Below are 12,511 nucleotides of genomic sequence, written 5' to 3'. Positions count from 1 at the left end.
ATGGTGCAAACCAGTGCGCCTCCAAGTACACACCAGGCTCTGGGCACATGCTTCCACTGAGTTTCCACCGAGCTTCTCCATGTTCCTATGGCCAGGGAAGCTGCACCCCGATGTTTGCCTCCTCTGCCAACACCAGCCACACTGCTGGCATCACTGGCATGCCAGTCCCCCTGCTTCTGGGGCAGCAGAGAACTGACAGAGCAGCAAATACTTGAACTGAAGCCCAAGACGCTGGTGGATGCCAGCCAAGACCACGGATGTTTTACCAGGGAGCATCTTATTGTCTCTCTTCTCTCTCCACAGGGGAGCACACTGTGAACACCAAATCGGGGCTGAGCACGACACTGCCTCCAGCTCCAAAGCAGACCAGTGCTAGGACTGAGTGTGGGGCAGAGACTGCCCCAGCAAAGCCAGCTGACATGAGTCTCTTTGAGGGAGAGAAGATTTAGACTCATTTCCTCCTGCCAGCCTCTCTCCCCTGTAACAGATAGAACGAGCTCTGCAAAACAGCAGCTGGTACTTGGAGATAATCACTAACTGAGGCTCAGCCTGGCAGCCCAGCCCTGGACAGCTTCAGAGGCTGCCGGAAGGACAGAGGATGATGCGGCTCTGGCAGCTGTGCTCCGTGTGAGACCAGGGTCACGGGCTGCTGTGGAGACCACTTCAAAGCTCTCAGGTCACACGGGCAGCCCTGAGCCCAGGAATACTGATGTGTTCCCTCTTCTCACCCTTACCGATGCCAGACGCCGCAGCCCAAGGCACAAAAAACTTTGGCATGGTGTCAGCAGAGAGGCATGAGGACTGCCACGGCGCCTACCCGTTTCTGGAACGGGGCTCCTACCAGGTGCATCCCCAGCCAGAAGATGTATCCCGGCAGCATTGCTCCCGCTGCCCCCGAGCGTGCCGAGCAGTCCATGGATTTTCTCCTGCACCCTCAGCGGCGGTGGCCACGCGGGCTGGTCCGGCTGCAGAGTCCCGGGGCAGCCCCGGAGGAGCCGGCACCTGCCTGCCGTGCCGGGGTGGGTGTCGGGGGAGACGGGGCCATTGCCGTGGTGGCAGGGCACGTGCCTGCACATCCCTCCAGGTGCGGGGTCACTGGCCGCTGACGAGATTCGTTAATTAGCTCCTCTTCCAGGCTCTCCTGGCAGTGCTCCTCTTCTTCGAGTCCTGCAACATCCCCGGCGTTTTCCCACAAAAGAGCACTAGAAAAGGGTGTCTGTTCCATAGCACGAAATGCACTCTCCTCCCTGTTAGAGGTCCAGGAGACAGGTAACGATTCCGCAATCCCCAAAAGCGCTCCAGTTTACTGCCCCCACAGATGACCCAGCGTTTCCCTCTCCTGCCAGGATCATCCCTCCTAGAAGTCCGGTGTTGCAGTCCCTGTCCTCGGACCGGCAGGGCACGGGCAGGGTGCGGGCAGCTGCGTGCCCCGAGGGTGGACAGGAGCCCTCGCCATGCCGGCGGAGCAGAGCGGAGCGGAGCTGGCGCCGCGCTCCCACCCCGCGTGGCCGCTCCGCGCCGCGGGACGGTCCCTGCGGTGCATCCACCGGCTCCATCGTCAGGTCAAAGTCCCGCGCACCGCCCGCAGCCGCGCCGCCCCCGCCCGCCGCCCGCTCCGGACCCGGGGCGCCGGGCGGCGGCCGGGGGAGGGCTGTGGGGTGCCCCGAGGGCCGCGGCCGCTCTCGGCGCCCGTCGCCGCAGCCTGGCCGCGGCGTGGCGGGGCAGGCGGAGGCGTGTCCGCATCCGCGGCGGTGCCCGTGCCTGGTCCCGCCCGGCGGCGCGCAGCCCCGAGCCCGGCGCGGCGGGGGGCGGCCCGGCCGCACGTCTGCGCGGCGGCGGTCGGGCGGGCGGCTGCGGCTCAGCCGTGCGTGCGGCGGGGCGGGGAGGGCCCGGCTGCTCCAGCCCGCCCCGGCGCGGCGCGGCGCGGCGCGGGGGAGGCGGCGGCTGCTCCATGCGGCAGCGAGCGGCGCGGCTGCCCGCGGCCGGGGCCGGGGCCGGGCGGAGGCCGGCGGCGCGGAGGATGGGCGCAGCTGCCGCCGCCGCGGAGGGCCGAGCCGCGGGCGCCGCGCTCCCCGCTCTGCCCCGCCGCAGCGCCCGCCGCCGCGGCTGCTCCGCCTGAGCGCGCCCGGCGCGGAGCGGCGCGGAGCCGCATGGCCCTGCCGCCGGCCGCCCCGCGCTAGCGGCACCCGCACCCGGGAGGCGCCGGCCCGGCGGCGGGGCTGCCCGCGCCTCGGCCACGTCCGTCTGTCCATCCGTCCGTCCGTCCAGCGCAGCGCCCGGCGCGCAGGATCCCGCAGCGGGGTGCGGAGCGGCAGCGCTTGGCGAGGATTAACCTGGCGCAGGTACACGACAAGGTCAGCGCCGGCGGGAGCAGAACGGGGCGGGCTGCCCGGTGCGGGGCGATGCGGGCTGGCTGATGCAGGCGGGTCGTCCCGCGCCTCCCGCCCCCGCCGCGCGTGTGTGCGTGTGCCGCCGCCCGCCCGAGCCGCCGCGCGGGGCCGTCCCCGGGCCGCCCTGCCCGTCCCGGCCGCGGGCAGCTCCGCCGCGGAGCCGCGGTAGGATGCGGGGGGTGAGCGCCGGCTCGGGGCGGAGCGGCGGGCAGCCCGCCTGCCGCCAGCGCCCGCAGCCCGCCGGGGCCCGGCCGCGGCCGCACCCGCAGGGGACGCGCTCCGGCCGCCGCCCGTCCCCGGAGGCACCAGGTAACGCGAGGGGAGTCGCGCCCGGCACATCTGCATTGCACCGCGGTACCGGCCCAGGGGACGGGGAGGGGGGGTGAGGGGCCGGTCCCGAACGTCCCGGTCAGGACGACCCCGCGGCGCGGCGGACGCGCCGGGACGACGCCCTTCCCGGGAGGGCGGCGGCCGCGGGGAGCGCGGAGCGGCGGGGCGGGTGCCCCGCGGACGGGCCGGGCCGGGCCGGGCCGGGCCCGGCCGCGCTGCCGCCGCTGCCCGCGGGACGGCGCCGGCGGCCGCCCGCGCTGGGCTGGGCTGGGCTGGGCTGGGGATGCTGCGGGCCGGGGATGCTGCCAGGCTGCGATGCTGCGGGGCCGCCCGTGCCGCGGCCGCCGCCCCCTCCGCGCCGCGATGCCGCCGCTGCCGCCGCCCGGTTACCCGGCACCGCTGGCGCTGCGGCGCTGCCCGGGCGGGCGGAGGCGCCGCTGTTCGCGGAGCCATCCCGGGGCGCTCTCGCGGGGGGCTCGGGGGGTGCGGGGCTCTGCCGGTGGGCGCAGGAGCCCCGCGGCTCCCCTCGCCCCAGTCCTGCCGCCCCGTCCCACCGCCCCTGGCCGCCACACACAGCCCGCTCTCCCCGCGGCTCTCTCCCCAGGGCCGCCGCGGTCCCCTGAGTCCCGGGATGCGGCTGCTCCCCCTCTCCTCCGTCCCCTCCGCCCCCTCCGTGGCGAACACCGCTGTGTGCGGGAGAAGGAATGTAGGACGGAATGGCCCTTCCCCGCCGGAAGGTTCCCGATGGGGAGATGGCAGAGCAGCGGCGGAGAAGCCGGCGGAGCCTCGCAGCCATGTTGGTGCCGGAGCATCAGCCCTCGCGGCTCCGGGAGCCCGGCTGCCGTGGGGAACGGGCTTGTCTGGGCCAGGTGCACTGGGGAAGCCTCTTCCCGGGCTGGTCCTTCCCAGCCTGGACTGGGGAACACCGGCTCTGCGGTTCCTCTGCATCCTGGGACAGCAGCTCTTCCCTTCCTCCCTTCCAGTCTGTTGCATCTCCGGGGCACTCATTATGTTGTGTGTGTGGAACAGAGGCATGTGTTGGTTCCAGCTGTGGTCATGAACTTGGCCTCAGCAGTCCTGGACACCAGGGGTTGGACAGCAGGTGCCCCCAGCCAAGCCCAGCCCCGTGTGTTCTCTGGCTGAGTGCCGTGGAACTGGACAGGCTGGGTGTCCCTGCCCTTGGCCATCGTGCTGTCGTGCTGGTGATCCTCCCCACCCACGCTTCCATTTCGCATGTTCCTGTGTGACACGTGGTGTCAGCTTGTTCCTTCTGAGCATCCTCGGGCGAGCGCTGCGTGTCCAGGGCTGCTCAGGCCAGCACAGCCAGCCAGCCCGCTGGCGAGGCGAGATGGATCCATCCTGGAATTGAAGCCCGTTTGGTTCCAGCTGTGCCCCTGCAGACAGAGGGGTGTGGGCTGGCCCTGGCAGCAGCGATCCCGGCTGTGGCTGTGTCCAGGAGCATGGGGCAGTGCTGCCCAGATGGACTGTGTGTGCTGGCTCTGGTCTGTCCTGGTGTGGCAGGACTGCATCCCGGCTGCCTGGAGCTGGGTGCTCGGGCTCTGTGTGCTGTCACAAGGACTCCAAGTGGGCACCCTGCTCCTGTGTACAGGCCACGCCTCGGAGCTGGCCCGTGGGCTCTGTGGCATTCCGGAGTCGGTCCTGGCAGGTAGAGGTGTGCCAGGCCTGGCGATTCCACTGCTGGTCTGGGAGTCAGGTTTGGTTCTGCACAAGCAGCCGTAGCAGATGCCGAGTGTTCTCAGTGCCCAACACCTTCCCAATCCACGTTGCTAAATATATACTGTACTCAAGGGATTATGCATTTGTTTAAATGCATAATAAATGTGTTTAAATGCGTAAGGCTGGATCATAATGCACACCAGAGCTTGCCAGTTTGGCCTCTAGTTACAAGCCTCTCTAAGATACATCTCCTGGCATATTACCTCATCTTTCTGCTTTCAGAAAGAGCAGTTCTTGGTTTTATCATGGCAGGGCAGTCAGTGGAAGCAAATCCTGGATATGTCAGGAACCCAGAGCAAGTTAAAGCTGAACTAGTTCTCCTGTTCAGCAAACACTTCCAGGTGCAGGAGGGGACTTTAGATTGACCCATTCCACCAAAGACATGCAGATGTGGAAGTGGCCTCCAGATTGTCCTATCCCAATGAGAGCCGGTGGGCTGAGTGCTCCTGTCATCCTTACAGCCAAGAGAAGCTGCACTCGACTGCAGCTCTGCTCAGGATGGTGCCTCAGGGGCTTGGTTTGAGTTTTTCATGCAGGTCTGTTGTCTGGAGAGGTTCTGGGCTGGCTGGAAATGTGGGGGACCCTAGAAGAGATGTGGCTGAGCAGCATGGCAAGGAAAAAACAGATCTTCCTCAATTTTTTGCGGAAGATCAGAAGGGATGGGAAGGCGGGTGCATCGGGAAGGATGGCCTTGGCACACTGGCTGCCTGCCTTGGGAGGTGGAGCATCCCGGGGTGCCTGGGGGGCTTGTCCCTCTGCTGGGGCACGTGGGGGCAGTTCAGAGGCTGGAGAGCTAATGGCTTTCCACTGCTGATCGATGCTGCCTGTGCTTTCAGATGTGGTGACGGCTGGGTTTTATAGAGCAATCTTTGCATATTCCCCGCACAAGCAGCTGGGCCCAGCGCCGCTCTAATGGCCCCGCTATTAGCGGGCTCAGAACCTGAGCCAGACTGAAAAGGCTGTGTAAGTGCTGCTCAAGCGTTTTGGGCCAGGCATATTCCATGCATTAGGGAAGATTTGTACTCTTTGGACCAGACATCACTGAGTGTTGTCTATTTATACACATCTAAATATATCCTCTGCAGTCTTCAGACTTTTCTAGCTAGTAGTAAAATTACTTTTCAATATCATGCTATTAAACCATGCTTGCTGACACTATCTGATTAAGTTTGTGCTAGGAGAGTCTTATGTGTGTGTGTTTGTTTTAAATAAAAACTATACTTGAGGTAGTTTCCTAAAACGCTTTGGAAACAAAAGCTTGTTGTCTGTGTGGCTGGGTAGCAGGGAGAAATGTGGTCAAACAGGAGCAGAGCTGGAGACATCCTCAAGCCTGTGAAACCAAATCCAAACCTTATCCAAAGTATGAGGTTTTGTTGCTGAAGAGTGAACCATTCTTTCTAGAAAGTTTTTATCAAATAATCATGCACTTTGCAGCAAAATAGAAACATTTGCTTCAAATTAGTCAGATATACCTTCTGGTACTCTGGAGTTTGAGTTGTCATTCTGAAAACAAAATGACAAATCTTGAAGTAAGGCAGGTTATGGAATTCCTCTGCAGTGCCCAGATCCAGGCTGTCGGGGGTGCTCCCTCGGAGCCCTGCTGCAGGGCTGGGTCCCTGTGTGCAGCTCTCTGGAGCTGCTGTGGGTCTTGTGGGGCTCCCGAGGAGGGGTGGAGACCTTGGCTGCATCCCCGATAGCCCCTGGCCTTGCTGGCTGGCTGGTGGTGGTGACAGAGGTGGCTGGCTGATGCCTGCAGCCTGACATGGACTAGTGATGGCCATGGTTCTGTTTCCTGTGGCAGCTCTTGCTGTCAGTTCTTGGAGAACTAAGAGGCTGCAGAGGAAGGGGAAGGGGTTGGTATTCCCAGGGGAGCAGGTGAGATGAGGAGAGGAGAAGGCAGGGCTCTTGGAGAAGGCCCTGGCCCAGAGCCCCTCGAGCCAAAGACAGGTGCTGATCCCCCGGGCCACCCCAGGTCCCTTGGCTGGGGCTCGGGGCTCCACGAGCCAGGGGTCTGTAGTGTGGTGACATGCTGTGGTGGCAGGAGCAGTGTCCTGCCCCGTGGGCACAGCTTGGTGTGAGGGTGACTGAGGTGTCCGAGGGCTCCCTGCCCGTGTGCCCCGTCCCGCCTGGCTCGCTGGCCACTGAGGCACAGGCTGGGCACACCATGCCTGCTGCCTGAGCTGGGCAGCAGCTTCTGTGTTTCCACGGAATAAATGGCTGTACGAGTCATATTTGTTTCGAGCAGGCTGGATGATGTAGAAGGTGGTTTGTCAAATGGCTAACTGAGGCAGTGATGGGAGCCTTGGTGGGTGCCTCTAATTGTGTAGCACGTGGCCAGTGGGACCTCAGAGTATTTGAGCCATTTCCCAATGCTGCAGAGCTCGTGTCCAATGCTGTGGTTTTGAGTTTGCTCTTGTAGATGAAGCTTCTCCCCAGGAACTGTCTCATGGCAAAACATTTCCGTGAAAACATATGATTAGGTAGCTTTGCTTTAAAGTGGAATATCTTTTTTCCCTTGAAGTTTTTATTTAGGCTTCTCTGTCAAGATTGTGTTGGAATTCTTTTGGATTGCAGACAGATAAAACTCTTCAGTTTTTGTTGTCTCAGCATTGTTTCATTGCCAGAGAGCTGATATTCCCTGCATATTTATTTCCAATTATTTATACTTCCTGGTCTCTGTAGTTGGCCATGGGGGATGGAGAAGCAGGAGCCCACCACAGTGAGCTGTGACAGCTCCGTGAGTGCTGCAGCAGGACTCACCAGCTGTGGGACAGCAGGTGTACAAGGAAAACACAAACAATGAGGAAAAGGCACGGTGGAGAAAGCCACACTGAGAGGAATCCCCAGGATGTGTTCTTAGTCCCCTGGTGCTGCTGGTCCTGGGATTGGGATGGGATTGCCATCGCACCACTGGGGAGTCTTGCAGAGCTCTGCTGCACATGGGCGAGCTGCTCGTTCTCCGTGCTGAAGCCAGACTTAAGAGTTTGCCTGGGATGTGAAGTGTCTGCCCCGGCACAGGGAGGCAGGTGCCACGGGCACAGGTGGGCATCAAGACAGGAAGGCAGGTGCCACTGCCACTGGCACAGGCAGGCAGGTGCTGTTGGGCACAGGCAGGTCCTGTCACCACAGGCAGGTGCTGTCACCAGAGGCAGGTGCTGTTGGGCACAGGCAGGTGCTGTCACCAGAGGCAGGTGCTGTTGGGCACAGGCAGGTGCTGTCACCGCAGGCAGGTGCTGTCACCAGAGGCAGGTGCTGTTGGGCACAGGCAGGTGCTGCTGGGCACAGGCAGGTGCTGTCACCAGAGGCAGGTGCTGTTGGGCACAGGCAGGTGCTGTCACCACAGGCAGGTGTTGCCGGGCACAGGCAGGTGCTGTCACCAGAGGCAGGTGCTGTTGGGCACAGGCAGGTGCTGTCACCAGAGGCAGGTGCTGTCACCAGAGGCAGGTGCTGTTGGGCACAGGCAGGTGCTGTCACCAGAGGCAGGTGCTGTCACCAGAGGCAGGTGCTGTCACCGCAGGCAGGCCGTGCCGCTGGCAGCGCCGCTGGCGCTCTGGGAGCTGCGTCGTTGCTGTTTTCTCCAACGCACTTTTGCAAGCCCTGATGTAAGGCTCCCTGATAGGGCTCGTGGGAGCGGGTCTGAGTAAGGCGAGCGGGATTTGTCGCCTTGTCAGCCGTGAGTCAGTGGTGCTGCCGGGTACGTGGTGTTTCACAGGGAGCCTCTGCTGCCGGCTGTGGCTGCATCGAGCCGGCGCTGCTGCGCTGTGGGCAGGTGGGGTGGTGCCGTGGGCAGCTTTGGTGTCGCTGTGCCGTGGGCAGGTTTGCTGTGCTCGTGGCTCCTCCTGACACGTCAGCCTTGTGTCTCATCTCTGCCGGCGCCCGGCGGCAGTGACGCTGCTCTTGGGGACCAGGCTCCAAACTGCCGTTCCCAAGAAGTGACGGCTGCTTTCCCGTGTCTGAGCCTCAGCCTTGGCCGTGGCTGCCTTTGGGGACAGTCTGCTGTGTCACAGGCGGGCAGGGAGGGCTCTGCACACCAACAGTGCCCTGGGCAGGAGAGCACCGTGGCCCTGAATGCCACAACTGGGCAAGCTGACAAAGACAAGTGAGCACCTTTCAGCTACGGTGTAAAGAACCAGGATAACAGCGCAAGCCCCAGTCTTGGCTGGGGCAGTCAACCCTGCCCCAGCAGCAGGGCGTCCCAGCAGGCCCTGTGCAGGGGTCCTTGGCGTGGCTTGTGGTGGGTTGGAGATGTGCTGCAAGTGCCTCCAGGTGATGAGCTGTCCTCATAGTGTGGGTCTGGTAACGTTCAGGGCCCATATGCTGTGCTGAGGACCAGGGATGGGGATGAACATGGAGACAGTCAGCCACCCTGGTGACATGTGGCCTCAGAGGCTCAGCCAGCAGAGCACCTGCATGGGGGCTCTTTTGTGAGCTAGTTGTCACTTGCTGCCCTGGCCAGTCGGGCCACTGAAAACAGATGTGTCCTTGTCCCCAAGTACATGGCAAGGATTGCATGTAGTGACTGGGGGGTGCAGCCTCCCTGCTAGTACTCCATGTGCCTTGCACAGAGCCCCCTGCTCATCTGCAGCTGGATCCTGCGGGTGTCCCCTGTGCACCCCCTCTCTGCATTCCCCCCTGGCGAGCAGCAAGGGTCCCTCCAGCGGGGTCTGGTGTCCTGATGTGGCTGAAATGAGAGGCTGCCTCCCAAGGGCTGGCATTCCTGTTGTGTTCATTATTGCCCTGAGTTGGACACACCTAGCATGTCTTATTTAAGAAGCATTCTGCAAACGTGCAGCTTCTGTGGATTGAAGCGATCCCCTGTCCTTCCCTGCCCTGGAAGGGAAACATGATAAACGCCGTGGAAAAAGGCACGGTAGGCCAGGATGGTGGCGGCAGCTGCTGTTAGTGCCAGATGAGGACTGTGTTAATTTCTAAGGGAACAGATGAGGACAGCAGGGTTTAAATGAGCGTTGTGCTGTGTATGCAGGTGGGTGCCAGCTGAGCTGCCCAGGTGAGTGCCCTGGGGTTGTGGCACCGTGTGCCCCAGCAGCTCCGTTCGGCCCCGCCATGCTCCACCAGCTCTGCCAGCGCCTCCCGTGGTGTCACCAACAGGCACAAAGGGCTCAGCTGAGTGAGCTTCATTTCTTCTAAGGAGCATTAAAGAAGCCAATCAATGTACAGAGCATGTGACTGCACTTAAATTCCATCTGGAAAGTTATAACAGTAAATAAAGAACAGTAACGAGGAGTGAAATTGTGTGGCCAGAAGGATGCGAGACTTGGAATGCTGGGGAGAGGCTGGACTTGCTCCTTGCCATCTGGAATTGGGGTTTAGGTGTTAATAAGGTATCCAAATGGTTCCCCAATGGTCAATAATGTGTCCCTGGTTTGTACTGGGGATGTGAGGAGGTGTGAAGGCCAGCAGCACTACAGCTACCACCCAGGATCAGAGGAATCACTCCTACTCCAGGGGCACCACACGGTGTTCCTGTGATCCAGGCACAGAAAATCTAACCCAGGCATCTGGGGAGCAGCACACACGTCTGGCAGTCTGGGTGTCCCTACAGGGACAGCGTAGAGCCTGCGGGTCCCCGCTGCACTCCTGTGCCCCGTGCCCTCCATGCTGCTGGTGTGGCCAGCAGTGCTGTGCACTCTGTGCCCTCCCCTATGGCCAGCGTGTGTCCGTGCCCTGTTCCATCCTTGCCCTCAGCATGGCCAGCAGTGCAAGCTGGAGCAGCAGGGCTGGTGCTTCGGGTGCTGAAGGGGATTTTGTTCTGCAGAGGCTTGGTCCTGAGCTGGGGTGTGTGTGCAAGAGGCATCACGGAGCGATACCTGCCTCCTGCACAGAGTGGTTTCCCTCTGCCAAGGCTTTTGAAGCGTGCTGAGTTCCACAGATATGGTTTTGGTTTACATCTGCAGCAGCAAGTTGTGTGAGGCAGCAGAAGGGGGTTTCTAGGGTGAGAGGATGGACGAGGAGGACCCGTGTCCCCTCCGTGTGTGTCTGGGCAGCCAGGTGGGACTGTGTTGGCAAGGTCTGGTGAATCCAGAGTGGACGGGGGGCTGGAGGCACTGGGGGGGCTGCAGTGCTCCCCTGCCCACGACCTTGTGCCTGGAAGGGGCACTGGGTGGGGGTCACCCATGCCCTGCACGCCGGGGTGGGCAGCAGCCCGGGACGAGGGGGCTGGAAGGACGGGGTCTGAGTGCCAGCTGCTGCTGCTGCTGCTGGTGGCAGCTCCACAGCCTCAGGAGCAGCGCTGGGACTGCTGGTGCTGGGAGTGCTGGTGGTGTGGAGCAGAGCAGTGCTGGCTCAGCTCCCTTTCCAGCTCAGCCCAGAGCCGACTGCTGGCATATGACTCTTGTTATCTCTCCAGCTCAGAAACGCAGTGCTCAGGGCATCCTGATGGATTTGTGACACTTCCCATGGGACTCTGTGCTCATAAACCAATTAAAGGATTACATCCTTGTAATGTGGAGAGTATTCTTTGTTTATTAAGTAATGCAGGTATAATTCAATTAGCGACAGACTGACCTGCTGATGTCAAGTGTGGATGCTGGTCAGGCTGGCCTCAAGCTCTGCCCCCCAGATGGGAGAGCAGGAGCTGAGGGGAGCAGCTGCCCCTCCTGTCGCTCCCTGTGCCCAGCATGGAACCATGGGAGTTTTTTATGGCTTTTGCTGACGTCTTCCCTTTACAGAGTCACAGAATCCCAGAATCATTTGGGCTGGAAAGGACATTAGGGCTCATTCCACCCATTGCCATGGCAGGGCCGCCTTCCCCTGTCCCAGGCTGCTCCAGCCCCAGTGTCCAGCCTGGCCTTGGGCACTGCCAGGGATCCAGGGGCAGCCCCAGCTGCTCTGGGCACCTGTGCCAGGGCCTCCCCACTCCCACAGGGAGGAAGTTCTTCTGTAGACATGAAATGGTTTATTATAATTAGATGGTTTCAGGCTGGGCTGAGTGTTTACTGTTTGTCGTGGCTCAGAAAGCCCTGTGTCACCAAAGCACAGCCTGTGCCCCCGTGCCTCCCTCTGGGCGATGGTGGGGAGCTGCAGTCCCATCCCTGTGCCCAGCTCAGGCTCTGCCATGTGCTGCTCCGTGTTCCTGCAGCAGTCTGGGCTGCAGGGGTGAAGCGTCTGCTCCTTTGGTGAGGAGCTTGGTGCTGAGAGTCCTGTCCCCAGGGAGATCCCTGTCTCAGGGCCTTGTGGCAGCCCAGGGCAGGCAGAGGGCTGCAGGTGTTTTTCCCTCTGGCTGGTGGTGACTCGGGGTGCCTTGGCACTGGCTGGGCACCTGTCTGCCAGGAAAGATGGGCAGAAACACAAGTGTAAAATGCCCTGTACAGCAGTAAGGCTGTGCAGGAGTGACTCTGGAGTGGAACAGGACTGATTCAGGAGATTTGGAGAATAAATTAAAGTTCAAATCCCAATGAGGGGTGGTTTGCTCCTAGGTGAGTGACAGTGGAACTCAGACAGCACACCACCAGTGTGTGGCTGGGAACAACTGGGTGCAAAAGGTGTTTCCAGACTGCCAGACCTTTCCAGAAAGATCAGTATGTTTCAGAGTCCTGAATAATACATGCTGGTCAGAAGCCTGCCCCGGTTTTCCATGCAATCTTGTGACAGAATTGCACTTACTTTGCAGCACAGATCAAGCAAAATTTTAAGTGTCGAATGCAAATATAGTGTGGAAAAGGAGGATCTGCACGTGTGTGGGCTAATAGAGGCACAAAAGCAGCTCATGTAGCCTGGCACTGCTGGAGGAACGTAAGCACCTGACAGCAGAATTATCTCTGAGGACCACAGACTGACTTGTAAACTGTGGAATAAATTGCTCTTATTTTGTAGCATTTACTTGCTCAGCTGCACTTCAGAGGGTTTTGCTTGTCTGGCAATTCCTGTTTGTCAGGTGGAAACCCTGGACTGCTGGGGGCTGGCAGCTAGTGAGCTCTGAGCTGGGCAGAGGGCACAGCCTGGCAGGGAACTCCTTCCCTGACAGAAAAGTGCCAGGCAGAGGGGCCGGGGGGTGATCCTGGCAGCAGGGCAGAGGGGCTGAGGACGCTGCAGAG

The 12,511-nt window shown here is 61.2% G+C and overlaps 1 protein-coding gene across 4 annotated transcripts in view; it reads left to right on the top strand.

Annotated features, from left to right (window-relative positions):
- The first annotated feature begins 2,062 nt into the window (after positions 1-2,062).
- The window catches only part of LRFN5 (leucine rich repeat and fibronectin type III domain containing 5), a 40,324-nt gene continuing 29,875 nt past the window's right edge, over positions 2,063-12,511 (top strand). For 2 of the 4 annotated variants that reach the window (XM_038139057.1, XM_038139054.1), the window contains exon 1: positions 2,063-2,342. The gene's annotated coding sequence lies outside the window, so the exon portion shown is untranslated. Of the gene's footprint in view, positions 2,355-2,403; positions 2,700-12,511 lie in introns of those variants that run through there. The other 2 variants (XM_038139055.1, XM_038139056.1) reach the window with 2 other exon arrangements.

This window comes from Motacilla alba, chromosome 5 (genome assembly GCF_015832195.1).
Source record: "Motacilla alba alba isolate MOTALB_02 chromosome 5, Motacilla_alba_V1.0_pri, whole genome shotgun sequence".
Lineage (NCBI taxonomy): Eukaryota > Metazoa > Chordata > Aves > Passeriformes > Motacillidae > Motacilla > Motacilla alba.
This window is presented reverse-complemented; position numbering and strand designations above follow the sequence as displayed.